At 52.2% G+C, this 16,752-nt stretch overlaps 2 non-coding genes and 1 pseudogene across 2 annotated transcripts; 2 read left to right on the top strand and 1 right to left on the bottom strand.

Annotated features, from left to right (window-relative positions):
• Nucleotides 1-481: 481 nt before the first annotated feature.
• TRNAR-CCU lies at nucleotides 482-554 on the bottom strand. Its single transcript has one exon. It is a non-coding gene; the product is annotated as a tRNA-Arg (tRNA).
• Nucleotides 555-3,563: 3,009 nt separating this feature from the next.
• Nucleotides 3,564-3,635, top strand: TRNAQ-CUG. Its single transcript has one exon. It is a non-coding gene; the product is annotated as a tRNA-Gln (tRNA).
• A 3,624-nt stretch (nucleotides 3,636-7,259) lies between these two features.
• On the top strand, nucleotides 7,260-7,381 carry LOC123361179 (annotated as a pseudogene).
• The last annotated feature ends 9,371 nt before the right edge of the window (nucleotides 7,382-16,752 follow it).

Here is a 16,752-nt window from a genome sequence, read left to right as displayed (position 1 = left end):
GCCCACCCAATATTCCATAACATAATTAAGGAAAATATTTCTCAATGACCTCTCAGTAAAACATCAGAAGCAGCCAGTGTCCGCATCAGTCTGCGAGCATTGGTATTTTCTTGAAATTTGTCAGACCAACCTAACTGACACCTAACACACATTTGAAGTTCTTCTTTTCACACTGTTGCTCATTCTCAGGTTCTGCTTTGTCTCCAGACAGATCCATTCTCTTTCAGGACAGCCTTGCTCTTTCTGTCTGTTTCACTCACTGAGGTGTTGGAGTAAACACTCCCCTTCCTTCTATTCTCAGACAAACACTAGTATTAAGTGTTTGCTACTGATGGGTCTAGAAAGCATTTGTCAAGTGGAAGATACTGTTTCTGGGGGATTGCTCCCAAGATCCAGTACTTTGGGTTCAAACGTCTCCCAGCTTCCTTGGTGAAAATAGCACCAAGGCTTCTTTGCAATGTACAAGAAGAAAAGAGTTTTTCACCCCAGATGAGACTTGAACCCACAATCTCTGGCTTAGGAAGCCAATGCCTTATCCATTAGGCCACTGGGGCCCTGAAAGCCAGTAGAAAGAGGGATGGAAATTCCCTCTCAGGATTGCACATTCCTCACATTCATTCAGAAGCCAAATACCCCAATTAATCGCCTTACAGAAACATCTGCATCCCCTGACAGCGAGGCAACTGGGCAGGTCACTGACAGAGCTAAGCACCACCTTTCTGCCAGCCATCCTTAGAGAAGAACCCCACCCTAGAGTCACCCCTCCCTCCTTCAGCACCTCCACGTCTGTGGCTCTGAGCGGCAGTAGGATGATTGGGGGCAAATCCGGGGCTGGAATGGGGGTAAGGTCGGCCTGTAAGGAGTAACCAGATGGGGCAGACCCAGGGGGAGGCTGTGGGTTGCTGGTTGGTTGTTGGGATCCGAGCTCTAGATCAAAGCTGCACAGCGACCTGACACCCAGGGTTATAAGGCCGAAATAGTGACCCCCATACTGGCTTTGGTGACCCCAAACCCTTGTTACTAAGGGCATTGAGGAGCCTCTGTCCCTTAATAACTTCTGGGAGCTCCCCAGCAGGCTGCGGGCGTCAGCCTCCTCCTCCCACACAGGTTAGACTCTTGGCGCTGTGCCAGCCGCCCCCTCGCTTGCAGGCCCAGTGTAAGAAGCAGGAGGCACGGTGCTGGCAGAAGAGGGTTTTGATTAATCGACCTCTGTGTGATGGGCACAGGACGCTTCCACTCAGTAGCATAGCTGGGGGGGAGCAGGGGGAGCAGCTAAGGGCGTTGGGTTCCTCCGGTGGGGGTGTGGAGCAGCCGTTCGTTTTCCTGTTCGCACTCCTCTGCGGTGTGAAAATCGGGGAGGGGAGGCAGAAGCCCCACTTCCCTCCCGACATGACGCCCAGTGGGGAAAGCCAGGACAACAGGGTGGGCGGCAGGTGGTGGCCAGACTCTCCCCGCCAGGGTCTAGTCTAGCTCAGGGTCCAGCTCAACTTCCTCCCCGCACCACTGGCCCCCAGTCCCCTTCCACCACCAGGTCAACCCGGGCACTAGGGCAGGAACGGGGTGAGGCAGCAAGTCAAGCTGAGCAAGGCAGGCAAAAGCAAGTCTTGTCTTCATGGGCCGCTCACAATGACGTCCTTTTTGTGTGCAACTGCTGCAAAAACATCCCGAACAGAGAATCAACAGGCCAAAACACTGCTACCCAACTGCCAAAGTAGCTCAGTTGGGAGAGTGTTGGACTGAAGATCTGAAGGTCTCTGGTTCAATCTCAGGCTTTGGCAGGCCCTTTGATCCTTCTTTGTGCAGGGGGGGCTTGTTTTCTGGGAGGGTGGCAGCAGCACCTTTATCTGGGGCAAGTACCTGATTTTGAGCTCCCTAGCAGGACAACAGAGAGCAGGGGCTTCTCCCCCTAGTTGGCCCTCCTGACCTATAAGGATGAGAGATGGGAGCTGTCTTTCCCACATGACTTATTTGTCGACCCAAAATGGCGGGAACAGAGTTAGGCAGGACGGCCCTCGGAGATGGTGCCAGAGGGGGCAGGGACTTGTGAGGAAAGCTCCTTTGCAAAGCTGAGTGACGACAGTGCTGGGGAAGGGGCATCTGGCACGTGGAATGTGGCAGGGATTCAGAGGCCCAAGAGGAGGCACTTGATGTTAAGGTGTGAAAAGAAAGATCTATGGTAGGAACTGGCTCCCTTCCTCTGGACCACACAGTGTTTAGTGTTGGGGCGGATTTTAATTGTCTCAGCCAGCCTGAGAACCGCTGGTCCCGTTTTCTCGACTGTGAGAGGAAACGTTTTTACAATGAGCACTACCTGGCGCAGGTCTGTAGCGAGGTTGGCTTAGAGGACTTGTTTCTCCATAGCAGAACCAGTGGAGGGTGGGCGGTAGCCTCCTAGTCCTCTGACCCGAGCTCACAGCAGCTGCAGAGGGGATAAACCTTTCTGCAGGGACAGGCCAGGAGTCGCACTGAGCGGATTTACGTGAAGGAGAGCACATCAATATGGCTAACCTATGAGGCATGGGGCACTAGGTAAGTGGCAGAGGCTTCAAGCGCTGAGAGTTTGCATGACACCTCAGGGACACAGTGTGAGGGGGTGTCCCAGGTATCTCAGTGAAAGGAGCAGAACAGGATTTACTTGGGGTGGGGAGAGAATTGAGAGTGTCTCAGGGGGTTGGACAGAGGTATTGCCCGGGTGAGAGACTGGCTAAAACACAGGCCTCACTGTGAGTAGGATTTGAACCTGAGCAGGGGATCCCTATTGGAGTTAAACGCCAACACCTTAACCACTCGGCCATCACAGCTGTGAGCACAAAACTACCCCAACGCCAGAGAAACTGGTAAAGAATCACAACGCCCAGGCCTGAAGTCATCTGAACTACAGAATTCCCACCGCAAACCTGGCACCCAAAGCACAGGGGGGGATTGGGGGTTTGTTCTCTTTGCTTAGCCATGTGCAGTCGCACAGAGAGCGTGTTTAACAGTCTCCCCTCCCACAGAGCGGGAAGGGGAAATGATTCTTAACTTGCAGCCTGATGTGAGTGAGGATGTCTGGACCAAGGGGCCAGGGACTGGCCTTTGCTAGAGAAACCACTGTCAAGTTTTAGCCAATTAGGACAAGGCAGCAAAGAAGAACAACCTCAGGTCTCAGTAACTGCTACAGGTAGCAAAGTCCTACAGGGAGCAGTTTCTGGCACTACACCTGCTCAGCTCTGCTCCCCGGCTCTTCTCAGGCTCCTGCTCTCTCCTTAGCTCTGCCCCACTCTGGCCCAGGCAGCTCCAGCTCCCTGGACGGGACCCCCTGGCCTGGTGACTCCCTCATTACACTGCCTGGTCTGTCAGTGCAGCTAACTTGGAGCTTTGGCCTCTCCCCATTGCCCCTGGGGACTGTCAGTCTCAGGGGCCTGATTTCCCATTGGCCCTTCCCCCCTCTATTGGTGCTGGGAACTAGGCAACCAAACTCCCCCCCCACACACACACACTAAGTTTTAGTAAAGGGCCAAGAGCCCCCTTACACAAACCAGCCCCATGAGTGTCACTGATGTGCAGAGAAGGTAGCATGAGCTGGTCCCATGGTGTAACGGGCAGCACTCAGGACTCTGAATCCTGCAATCTGAGTTCAAATCTCAGTGGGACCTTGTGCTGGCTTGTGGTAAAGCCCTGGAGCTCACAGTGCTCAACTTCCCTGTCTCCAGCTGTGCAAGAGCCAGTCTTTCCCCTCCTGCTGGGTGACTCCCACCTCCTAGAGCTGTGTCTCTGGCTGGGGTGGCCACAATAGGTTGGGGCTCTAGAACTTGCTACCCTGATGGTTGGGATTCTTGGTGCTTCACTTGGTGCCCACAAGTTTGGCCCTGGTGCTTCCTGCCACACTTTTCCTGGGGCCCACATGGCGCTTGAAGAAAGGAGGGTCAGGGCCAGGATTGATAGTCAGGGCTTGGCAGGAGGGAAGAAGATTCCCAGGCTGGAGCCTCACACACCTTCCCTCCTCCTCTGGGCACCTAGAGCACAGGCAGCCCAGCTCTGTCTGCTGGACACCTCGGCAGAGTAGGTGAGTTGATGTAAATACAGTCTGATCCCAAAGCCTCCCCCAACCCTGGCTCGTCACTAGCTGTCAGGGCAGAGCTCATTCACACCTTGCCTCCAAATCATCATTTGAAATTCTGAGGTTGGCCAACATTGCCGAAGCCAATGCACCGACATTGTCAGCAAACACAACAGCTGGGTGAGGAAACCCGACTTTGTCCAGACTTTTCAAACCTATTTTACTTTCTCAGGTAAAAGTATTTTTCATACATTGGATCTGCTTTTAAACTGTGTGTTAACGTTTCAATTTCCATTCAGATTTGCAACCAGTGACAACATTGGCACCGCTGCATGTAACTACCTGACCACTGGGGGGTGTTGGGGAAATTCGGGGAAGGGGTGCACAGCCCCCTGGCTGGGGGGCGTATAGGGAATGCCGGTTTCACTGAATTGAGTCTCCTACTGCAGCACCTCAGTAGGTCACATCAGAGAGGAGCTGCAGTGTCTAGGCAGTGGGATGCCTGTGCCTTTAAGAGCCCAGCCCTGGGAAGCCCATGCTGAGAGGTGCTGCCTGTGGGAGGGGAAATAGAAAAGCCCCTCTGCTCCCCCCACCCTGTTTTTGCAAACACTGGAGTCTCAGCCCCCCGGGGTAACTGTTACCCCTCTGCCCCTGCCTGTGCCGGGGTTTAACCCTCTGGCAGCGCCTCCCCCTGGGCTGAACTCCGGCTCCTTCCCCCGTCCCTGACTTTGCCCTTCAGCCCCTCTCCTAACTCTGCCTCCAGCTGCTTGACCCCCCCGACCAGTCAATTTCCACCCCCTGCTCAGACCCTGGCCACCCCCCTCCTCTGATTTGACCCCCTTTGCCCCTCTTTAATCCCTGTAAAAAGTAGGGGGGGCTGGGTCCCATTCTCAGGGGGGGCAGGGCTCCTGGCCCCTCCCTGCCCAATGCTCAAAGCGCCCCAAGATCTTGCGGATGTTTGCCGAGTGCTGCAGGGTCACCTGCAGGGGGGAGAGATACGTGGTTAGGGGGTGATGCAGCCAAGGATGCCTCACCCAAAACTGAGATGCAGCCACCTCTGGGGTGAGTTACACAAGTCAGCAAATGAATTTGGAACAGGAAATGCACCGAAAGGACCAAGGCAGCTGCAGGAGGTGGAGAAAACCAGAAAAAGCAGGAGCCCTGGATCCCAGCCCTGCCCCTCCCTCACTCTACCCACTAACCTCCACTCCCAGAGTTGGGGGGAGAACCCAGGAGTCCTGGTCCCCAGCCTTGCCCACTCCCATATTCCATTCAACAGCTGCTCCCCCAATTGCACGGCAGCGCCATGGGGCACACCGGGACCTGCCTGTTTGCACAGGACGGGCGATGCCAGTGCCCCAGGGTGGGGAGAGATGATGCTAAGGGAGAAGCAGGCAGCAGACAGCCTCCACGACAGAGAAAGAAGTGCTAGGGGGCGCCGTGCTGCAAGGAGTGAGGGGGGTTGGCAGGGAATGGGAGGATCTCCCCTCACAGCAGGTGCATCTGTGCCACCCGCAATTCCTCCCCAGCCCTACCCCGGCCCAGGCTAATCCCGGCCCAGCTACCAGGGTTAAATTTGGCCTGGATTCCCCAGCTGCTGGGGGAGGGGCATGGGGCTGGGGAGCATGAGCCTCTACTCCCCCTTCCCCCGACACAGCTGCATGGGAACTGACCAAAGGAGCCTGCAGCACTGCTGCCTAGAGGAAACTGAGGCACCAGCCAGTGACAGACACATCATGGCTCTCCTCAGCCTCATCCTCTTTTCCATATACAACCCGGGGTATGTGAGGAGGGTAAACTCAGGGCAGTTGCATAGTTAACCTGTGGAACTCCTTGCCACAGGATGTTGTGAAGGCCAAGACTATAACAGGGTTAAAAAAAAAAAGAACTGGCTAAATTAATAGAGGACAGGTCCATCAAGGGCTATTAGCCAGAGTGGACAGGGATGGTGCCTGTAGCCTCTGTTTGCCAGAAGCTGGGAATGGGCGACAGGGGATGGATCACTTGCTGATTCCTGGGTCTGGTCATTCCCCTGGGGCACCTGGCACTGGCCGCTGGCAGAAGACAGGAGGATACTGGGTGAGATGGACTTTGCGTCTGAACCAGTCTGGCCGTTCTTACGTCTCCCTTGGCACAGCAGTGACACCCAGTGGGCAGTCAGAGTAATGCACAGAAGGTGTTTCCCTTGGAGCAGCAGTGACACCACGTGGTGATTCAGGGTAATGCACAGAAGGTGTTTCCCTTGATACAGCAGTGACACCCAGTGGCCAGGTGGCGTAATGCACAGCGCGTGTCTGCCTTCTAGGAGCAGTGACTCCCACGGACCAGTCACGGTAATGCACAGAGTGTGTTTCCCACCAATCTGGGTAATGCACAGAGCATGTTTCCCATGGAGCAGCAGTGACACCCAGTGACCAGCAGGTGGCATCAGACTCTTCTCGGTTGGGTGGGGGACTGAGGGGGGCTAGAGAAAAAAATTGGAGGGGCTGTGCCCCCCCACCACCTGCCCCACCCTTCACGGGGGGCCATGCCTCCCATGCCTCTGCTCCTTCCCAGTTAAAAGCCAAGCTCATCGCCTCTCCCCCCCCGGCCAGGGGTTAGAGCAATAAAACCTTTATTAAAATAAAGTAGTAAACAGGGTTTACTTTAAATAATCTAAATCTGTCCAAATTTTAGTATTAAATTCAAAGTTCTTAAAGATCCCATCAATAACCAAAACCAACATGAAAAATTGAAACAAAAAACAATGCTTAATTTAAAACCCAAACATTAAGAAAAACTTTGTTTTTAAAAATAAAAACTAACAAATACCATAAATTAATAATTTCAACATTTTATCAAAAAGGTGTGCTACAGCAGGATGATAAAAGAACATAAAATAAACAAGCCTGACCACTAAAACCTCCTATAAAGGAATCAAATCCTTGAATACTGGCCAAATCTGTATAAAATATGCAGAACTATGTCAAAATTGGTGTTGCAGGTCAGCCATTCGAATCCAGAAAATGTCAATTAAAAGCTCCATTCCAATTAAAAAAAACAAAACAACCCAATAAACCAAAACAGTCACAGCCTGAAACAAACCTACACAGAAGCAAAATTAAACATGTGCCAACATTGGAACAAACGATGTAAATTTCTAATTCTAACTTCTTGTTTCTCCCAGGAGGAAAGTGTTTTGCATCTCAGTAACCAGGCTGTCACTGCAGCTTTCCTTTCACTAAATAAGAAGTGGCAGTATCATAGCCAATGAGGTTAATCCGAGGCGTGATTATTGCTAGTTGAAAACTTTTCCCAATGCCCTCAGTTTTCTCTATGAGAAATTGAAATTGTATCTTTGCACTAATATCCCAAATCTGCAAGTCCATCCTCTCAGAGCAGCCCCACACCCTGAGCCCAGGGGAGAATCTCAACTGGTTTGTGCATTTGTAACCCTGGGGCCTGAAGCTGATGAGAGAAAGGGAAGTGAGTGATCTTGGAGGTTTCCGATACCACCTGCTGGGAGCAGAGGGAATTGACTGAACAACATCCTGGCTAATTTTCACCTTGTTCTCTGCCAGCAGGCTCCACTGGAGAGCTCGGGAGTGACTTGACCATGGCAGCACCCTATGTACATTTTGGAGCCATTGGGGTTAAATGTGAGTACTTTTGGGGTTGGGACCCACATGAGAAGGGATGTGCACAAACTGGAGAGAGTCCAGCAGAGGGCAATAAAAATGATTAGGGGACTGGGGCACATGACTTAAGAGGACCTACAGGCCATATCCTGTATGTTAAGCTAAGGCAAAGTTAGCATCTCTATAGTGTGACCTTTTACTCAGAAAGGAAAATTGACCTTTATCTTGTTAATTACAGAGAGAAGTACCCACGCCTGTCTAAGACCTTTACCTAGACCAATCGACAATGGAGAATGGCATAAGGGGTTTTTCAGTGTTGTACCCACTGATAGGGAAAATTTGCCCCACCTGTCCAGCCTAGGTTATTATTTGCTTGCAGCATTTATTGTATTAGGCCCAAAGGCCTATAGTCTAGACAACTGTTATATATAAAGCCAAGGTTTGCATTTCTGCTTTTAATATGTTTATCTGTACAGAGGGCATTCAGGGAAAATGAGGAACCAAAAGAAGGAAATAAGAAAGGAGTGTTCAGCTTGTTTTTAGATTGCTTTATGAATTTTAGCCTGTATAATGTAACCACAAAGAAAGGGTCTTAAGACTGGCAGACCACCAACGAAAACTGCCCAGAAACAATAAAAGGAAACACCATATATGGGAGAAAACTGAAGTAGCTTGCTAATGGTACAATTGATACTCCCAAATAAGGAACTTTTAAGTAAATGCTAATTTGCGGTTTTAACCTTTATAAGCTTGGTAAAATTTGTAACAGGCAGAGGGGAGCTTAACCCTCTCCCTGCATGCATGCTTGTACTATAATAAAAGTGCCTCCGGCTGCCTGATCCAAAATTCAAAGGTGTGGTCGATTTTTCCACAACACCACAGAATTAACATGTACACCACAAGGGAACTTATGTGCATATGTACATGTCATCAACACGCACAAACATACTAGCCTATGAAGTAAGCGTACCCTAACGTTTTGTGGGTAAGGAATGAAATTTGGGCATAGGAGGAAGGATTTCCGGCACTTGTGCCCTATAAAAGAGGTAACCCACCTCGCTAGAGCACATCGCTCTATCATTCTGTCTTACTTCCTCCACTCTCTCTCTATCTAATATCAGTAGGCTGTACTTGTTCTTAAACTTTAAGTTTCAAAGTAACTCGGCTAAGCTCGGTTTCCCTAAGTTTTTATTCTTTGTTTATTAGGATTTGATTTTAAGTTTAACTTATTCAAGTAAACCCAAAGTAACATTAGCTTTTTCTAAGCACTGCATCTTTCACTCAAGAATTGAGAAACCTGAACTGCAAGGCTGGTTCTGTGTCTCTTACCACCAGGTTATCAAGGAAGGGTGTGAGTATATTAACCAAAACTGTGTTGCATATAATGCCATATGTATCTTTTGAATAGCAGTAATGCAACTGTAACTTTATAACTCAATTAAATTAAATAAAATGTAAACTAATAAATTAAATTTTCATCATATTTTCCAAATTAATATTATTAGTACACCCTAAATCAGGCTACATGGGACAGAGAGTTGGAGTGCAGGGGGATGAGAGCACTGGCTCTGGGGGTGCAGGCTTTGGGGTGGGGTTGGAATGAGAGGTTCAGGGTGCAGTAGAGGGCTCAACGTTAGGGCAGAGAATTGGGCTGTGAGGGCTCTGGAACAAGGCCAGGAAAAAGAGAATTGAGGCGGGTCTGTGTCCCAGCTCTGCTAAGGGCCTTGGCTGATTTTCCCAAAGTGCTTCCTTCTGAATCCAGCACATTGCCCCCCCCCCGCCCCCGGTCACTGCCCACCCCCGTGTGGGGGCACCAGCACTGTGCCGGGTCGTGATGGGAAATTGTCCAAGCTGGCCCAGGAGAGACGTGTGTGTCCCTGCTGCCCCCTGCTGGTGGGGCTGAGCCCCGCTGTGTGTGTGGTGGCTTTGCAGGATTTTGTATCCTGCAGCAAGTGACACACACACACAGACACATTGATGCACAAAGGGACTCACGCAATCCCAAGAACACTCACACACAACACACCCAGAGGGGCATGCTAGCCCAACCCGCAAAGAGAGAAACAATCACACCCCCAGCCACACTCACAATCACACACAGACACACACACACCAGAATATTCGCAATTGTGCTCAGAGACACAACCGCACACAGTTCACTCCCACTGCTCCCAACACAAGGACCTCCTGCCCCACACAGCGTGTGCTGAGGCCTGTGGAACTCACTGCCACTGGACTGCTACCCGTGAGAATGGACCTTTCCAGGAGACCAATAGACATGGCCGTGGCGACAGAGGGGGCTGGCTCCCAGGGTCTGACCGGGGCTGAGACTGGTTCTTACCTAGAGGGGTCTATCCAGCCGGGGCAGCGTGACCCACACACAAACCCACCAGAAGTGCCTTTCTTAGCGGGTCTCCCAGGCCATCCCCCACCCTGCCCCGGTTGGGTAACAAAGGGGCAGTACAGGACTCTGGGCCGTGTCACAACCCGGCCCCAGCCCCTCGCTCCCACATGCTGGCGAGTTGGGTAACTGCCGAGGGATTGCACAAGAGAGAGTCAGAGCCAGGGAGAGAACCCAGGAGTCCTGGCTCCCCCCCGACACACACTCTAACCACTGGACCCCACTCCCCTCCCAGGGCTGGAGATAGAACCCAGGAATTCTGACCACCAGCCCCCCTCCCCCGCTCTGACCACTAGACCCCACACTCCCCTTTTAGATTTTAGTCCCCCTGCCTCTTCTATCCACCCACCCCACCTGTCCATCCCTTTGCTGCAGGTTTTTGGGGTGTCACCCCTGCTCTGCACTCCCCCAGTGCAGCCCAAGGCTTTTCCTCCCCCCAGCCACACATCCTCTCCCCCCTCGTGCTGGATCATCTGCTTGGCCCCCTGCCCCCTCTCGGGGCGCGCTGTGCGGCGTGGCTGGGGATTGTGCAATGGCCCAGCACCAGGCAACGCAGAATGTAAACCACAGGTCCTGCCCCACCTCACCTGAACTGCTCTCCAGGTGCATCGCAGCCCAGTGCCCCGCACCTGGGCCCTCCTGCCCCACAGGGGGTGAGCTGCAGCCGCCGCCACACTCCGCAGAGGGGAGAAGGGTCAGGCCAGCCAGCCCTTGTAAGATGGGGAAATCACCACTGGGGTCGACGGTATGGGGGCTGTGACATACAGAGAAACGGTTGTTGCACCGGCAGAGGGCAGCTGAGCATTCGCACACACATACACGCACACACAATTGCAAACATACAGAAACAAATATGTATCCAGCCACACACACACATGGACTATATTGTATGGACTATATTGTCGTCTTTGCTTCTCTGTGCTAATCTAAGGACTTTCCATGCTGTGTTTCAGTTGACTAATAAACCCTGCTCTGTTTTAACAGTCTGCCCAGTGTCACAGCACAAACTTGCTCTGTGCATTGACTGAGGAACAGTCTCTGAACAGGAGTGTCGTTCAGCTGGGCCTGTTGGCAGAGCTCACAGGTGGAAATAGGAGTGTTGAAGCCAGAGGAATAGCAGCAATTTCCGGAAAACACTGGCCCTAGTCATAACATTAAATACAATAGTCTCAAGATCTATACCTGTGTTCATCAGATCTGTCCCTCTGCCTTCACATAGTTCACTCTGCTGGTGGGTTCCACCTCTTCCCTCATCTGTGTCTGTCTTGTCTAGTTAGACTGTAAATTCTTCAGGGCATGGGCCATCTTCTATTCTGGGTTTGTGCTGTGCCTAGCACAACAGGGGCCCATGGTTTGTTGGCTCTTAGGCACTAAGGTCATGAATGTGAGTTATAATAATAACTCTCCTGCCACTTTGAGTCAAGGAAGCCGGCCTTGGGGTGTTACGTCTTAAAAATGAGCTGGGGTTAAAACCGTGGAATATTCCTTGTGACAAGTATCCCACAAATTCCACTGACCTCCCTTGTTTTCTTTCCCTTCCCAGGGTTTCCAGTTTCCAAACCTGATGTGATCTCGCAGCTGGAATGAGGGGAAGAGCCGTGGGTCTCAGACCTCTATGGCTCTAGAAGAAAGTGCTCCCGAGAGCTGTGTGCACAGGTGAGGAATTGGGTGAACCATCTCAACAACTGTCTGTGAATACAGGAAACCTTTGGGATGCCCTACACAGACTCTGCAAGTTGTAAGCGCTCCAAGTTCAGGATTGTTCCCTGCAGATGTGGAATCATTAGGCAGATGTCACTCATGGCTTCCCTCCTATCCTGACTGACAGTTGGCAGCAGGTCCCTCCCCAATCTCACTTTCCCCTGAGAGTTCTGGTGAGATGCAGACCCAGAACGGATCCCTTCCTCTCTCTGCTCTGGGGAATGGTTTGGGGAAAATCAGCTCCTGATAGCTTTGATCTCTCCCGCACGTATTTTGGTTTGTTCACACCTTTTTCCATTCCTCTCTCTGAGATTTCTTTTCTCTCCGGCACAGGGAGTGACCTATGTCTGGATTCTCTCTGTCTCCCATCAGGTGATGGGATGGCGAGTGGGAACGAGGAGACACCCCAGCAGGAAGATGCTGAGCAAGTAGAACCACATGGGACGTTATCAGAAAGATCCAAAGGAAATGTTTCCGGGAGTTGTGCACTCCCAGAAAAAGCAAAAGCCTGTGAGACTCAGCAGAGTCCAGAGGAAAACTTCAGTAGCCACTCAGCCCTTATTACACGCGAGAGCATCAACTTGGAAGAGACACACTACACATGGCATGAGTGCGGGAAAAGCTTCAATGGGAGCTCAGACCTTCTCACACATCAGAGAATCCACAGGGGAGAGAAGTCCTACACGTGCTCTGAGTGCGGGAAGAGTTTTAAGCAGAGCTCTGCCCTGATCACACATCAGAGAATCCACACAGGGGAGGTGCCCTACACATGCTCTGAGTGTGGGGAACGCTTCAGTTATAGCTCAGCCCTCGTCTCTTATCAGAGAATCCACAGTGGAGAGACGTCCTACACGTGCTCTGAGTGTGGGAAAAGTTTCAATCAGAGCTCAAACCTTGTTAGACATCAGAAAATCCACATATGAGAGACCTGTAAGAAATGCCTTGATTCCGGCTGGACAAAGATTGTTTTTAAAAAAATCACAATTGCGAATTCTCACAGAGCGACCTTTGCACCATGTTCCCCGTGGTCTCTCAGCTCCCCTAGATGAGTTGCCTGCTTCTGCCTTTTGCAGCTCCCTGTTCTTTACTCCCCATCACCGTCCCAATCCCCCTGTTGTTCAGCTCGTTAGGTCAGTATTTTTTCTAAAGGGCTGGGAAGACGAGTCCCTAGCAAATGGCTTGGAACTAAGCACGATACCCCTGCATTTGGCTACCAAAGCAGTTGTGGCCCGGGCCCTGCAGGAGGTGACTCCTGAGGATATCGCCTTCCTAATCAGGTGCGTGTTGCCGATTATTTGGGAAATGCAATTCCTGTCTAGGTAGGGATGGGGAAAATGGAAGTGATGTTTCTGTTCAGTTCACCCCTGGGAGATGCTGCAAATATGCAGAAAATGAAATCCGTGTTGAATGTGACATAGCTGCAGAAAGAGACCTGTTTTCCATAGAGACCTGACATTTGGTGTTTTACAAGGATTCTAAGCCTCACCTGAATTTAGTCCCTAACTTAAATCTGTGCCACCAGATTAAAGAAATGAAAGGGCATATTTGGGGGAGTTGTACCTCACTATCGGTATTGATACATTGTGTGGTTGGTGAAGAATTCTACACCAGAGACGTGTAAAATTACTCCAAGAAAGGTCAAAGATTCAACAAGAACTCAGGGAGAAACTGCAGATTTTGATTTTCACCCCAGAGATGGAAGCTATGGTGACCTGTGGCCCAGGTAAACTATTTTTAGAACGCTGCTCCCTAGTTAAGTGGCATTGATCACACTCCTAAAGGATGCCATGATTAAATTGGGAACAACTGTCTTTTACCATTTGGATCCAAAGTTTCATGAAGCACAGAGAGAAACAGCTGATTCCTTCCGAGCCATTCCATGCCTGTGGGTCCCTATCTGGCTGACTTGCTGGACAAGAAGCAGCTCCATGCTGGGCAAATGATGGTAGCCAATGAGGGAATGTATCAGATTCCAAGTTCAGACCACAGGATATATGAATGCTGAGTCTTGACTCCATGGTTTCGTCTCTTAGTTTTGCTATTAAGTCTTAAGCATTTGTATCACTTCTCCACCTCCTGCTACTTTGAAAGATTAGAAAGTGTGGAAATAGAGCACAGGTGGTTTTCTCGTGATGCAACCTACCCACGTAGCGTGAGAGCCCTTCCACCCACACTCATGGGAGAAGACCCAGGACGAAATGAACTCACAGAAATGGAAGGCTCCTAGGTTATTGTAGAATGTGATTTCACACAAAGCTCACTGGTGGAAATCGGAATTAAGAGAAAACTGCCCTATAGGTTTGTATTTTATAATCTTTGAATAAATTGTTACCAACAACAATGAAATTAAACATGAAGTTAATTAGTGTAAAGTAAGAGGCTGATTATGTGATAACTTTCAGTGTTACAATATAATTCAGGTTTTCTTCTAGTTCTCTCCCTGCCCCTCCTACTATATCGGAAATGGTGGCTAATCTTGAAAAGTAAAACCTCACTCCAAAGGAATTAGAGTGGGGGAACATGGGAGAGAAATAGCATGTATGAAACTAGAGCCCCAGTGTAGACTGTAATTATTTCTATATCAAATGGAATTTATTTTGATAAACTTTAAAATATTTTTTTTCAAGAGGAAAATTGCTTGAGTCAAGATGTGTAACCTTCTACTGAGTTAGAGGGTAACAGCCACAGAGTTCCCCAATTCGCTTGTTTGCTAAACAAAGACACGTCGGGCAGGAGACGTCAGAATTTAAAGTGGTGATGGATGCAGGACGATTGATTTTTGCAACCAGTTATTTTTATGGGTGCTGAGGTCCCTTTTCCTTTTGAGGAGGCAGCTGTTAGAGCCCAGCTGCTTAACCCTCAGGCCTGGCCATGGAAACCTCCCCGTAACTGGCCTTATGTGTCTTTCATGTTTGATACCTTTGGGGTTCGCACGTCCACACTACATGCGGTTTACGGCAGCAGATACTTTGAGAAAACTGCCGGGCTCAGACGGGCTGTTCCAAACTGACGTTTGCCCAAACTCTGCCTCACTTCATCTAGAGTGGGTCATGTGACGAAGTCTCCATGGCAACTAATGGCCAGGCCCTTCCCCCCTGCAGGGGGATGCTAAAGGGGGGGGGGAGAACAAAGAGATCAGGTGACCTCCTGGCCTGGGAAGGAGACAGAGCCCAGAGAGGAGGGGCTGGAGGGGGGTTGGCAGTTTTGGAAGCTGGCTGGGAAATGGAGGGGAGCCCCCATGGGGCTCGGGCCTCCCAACGGGGCTGTGGCCTCCCTGGGGCCCCAGATGGACCTAGCTAAGGGGGGTCCTGTTGTCTGTACCGGCAAGACCTGGTTTGGACAGTGTTCCTGTCATCTAAATAAACCTCTGTGTTACTGGCTGGCTGAGAGTCACGTCTGACTGCGCAGTGGTGGGGGGCAGGAACCTCTGGCTTCCCCAGGACTCCGCCTGGGCGGACTCACTGTGGGAAGCGCACGGAGGGGCAGAGGATGCTGAATGCTCCAAGGAGAGACCCAGGAGGTGAAGCCGTGGGAGCTTCTTACCCTGCAGACAGTCTGCTCCAAGGGAGAGGAGGCTCCCCAGAGTCCTGCCTGGCTTTGTGGGGAGCAGTTCCAGAGCATCGCCCGCGGACTCTGTGATACCCCTCACTCCCGACCGCAGCCCCTGCTATCCCAGTCCTGACCTCCAGATTCACAGCTCTGCTGGTGCCCCTCACTCCCGACCTGCAGCCCCCTGGCCTCCCCGCTGAGCTCCCCAGTCACTGCGCTGCTGGTGCCCCTCACTCCCGACTCGCAGCCCCTGCCATCCCAGTCCTGACCTCCAGACTCACAGCTCTGCTGATGCCCCTCACTCCCGACCTGCAGTCCCCTGGACTCCCTGCTGAGTTCCCCAGTCACTGTGCTGCCGGTGCCCCTCACTGCCAACCCGCAGCCCCTGCTATCCCAGTCCTAACCTCCAGACTCACAGCTCTGCTGGTGCCCCTCACTCCCGACCCGCAGCCCCCTGTGCTCCCTCCAGCTCTAGTGGTGCCCCTCACTCCCGACCCGCAGCCCCCTGTGCTCCCTGCAGCTCTGATGGTGCCCCTCACTCCCGACCCGCAGCCCCTGCTATCCCAGTCCTGACCTCCAGACTCACAGCTCTGCTGGTGCCCCTCACTCCCAACCCGCAGCCCCCTGGGCTCCCTCCAGCTCTGACGGTGCCCCTCACTCCCGACCTGCAGCCCCTGCCATCCCAGTCCTGACCTCCAGACTCACATCTCTGCTGGTGCCCCTCACTCCTGACCCGCAGCCCCCTGGGTTTCCCCCAGCTCTACCAGTGCCCCTCACTCCCGACCCGCAGCCCTCTGGGCTACCTCCAGCTCTGATGGTGCCCCTCACTCCCGACCCGCAGCCCCTGCTATCCAAGTCCTGATCTCCAGACTCACAGGTCCGCTGGTGCCCCTCACTCCCAACCCGCAGCCCCCTGGGCTCCCTCCAGCTCTGACGGTGCCCCTCACTCCCGACCTGCAGCCCCTGCTATCCCAGTCCTGACCTCCAGACTCACATCTCTGCTGGTGCCCCTCACTCCTGACCCGCAGCCCCCTGGGTTTCCCCCAGCTCTACCAGTGCCCCTCACTCCCGACCCGCAGCCCTCTGGGCTACCTCCAGCTCTGATGGTGCCCCTCACTCTCGACCCGCAGCCCCTGCTATCCAAGTCCTGATCTCCAGACTCACAGGTCCGCTGGTGCCCCTCACTCCTGACCCACAGCCCCCTAGGCTCCCCGCTGAGCTCCGCAGTCACTGCGATGCCAGTGCCCCTCACTCCTGACCTGCAGCCCCCTGCGCTCCTTCCAGTTCTGACAGTGCCCCTCACTCCCGACCAGCAGCCCTCTGGGCTCCCTCCAGCTCTGGTGGTGTTCCTCACTCCTGACCCGCAGCCCCTGCTATCACAGCCCTGACCTCCAGACTCACAGATCTGCTGATGCCCCTCACTCCCGACCCACAGCTCCCTGAGC

The sequence above is a fragment of the Mauremys mutica genome, unplaced genomic scaffold, assembly GCF_020497125.1.
Source record: "Mauremys mutica isolate MM-2020 ecotype Southern unplaced genomic scaffold, ASM2049712v1 Super-Scaffold_100404, whole genome shotgun sequence".
Classification (NCBI taxonomy): Eukaryota; Metazoa; Chordata; order Testudines; family Geoemydidae; genus Mauremys; species Mauremys mutica.
This window is presented reverse-complemented; position numbering and strand designations above follow the sequence as displayed.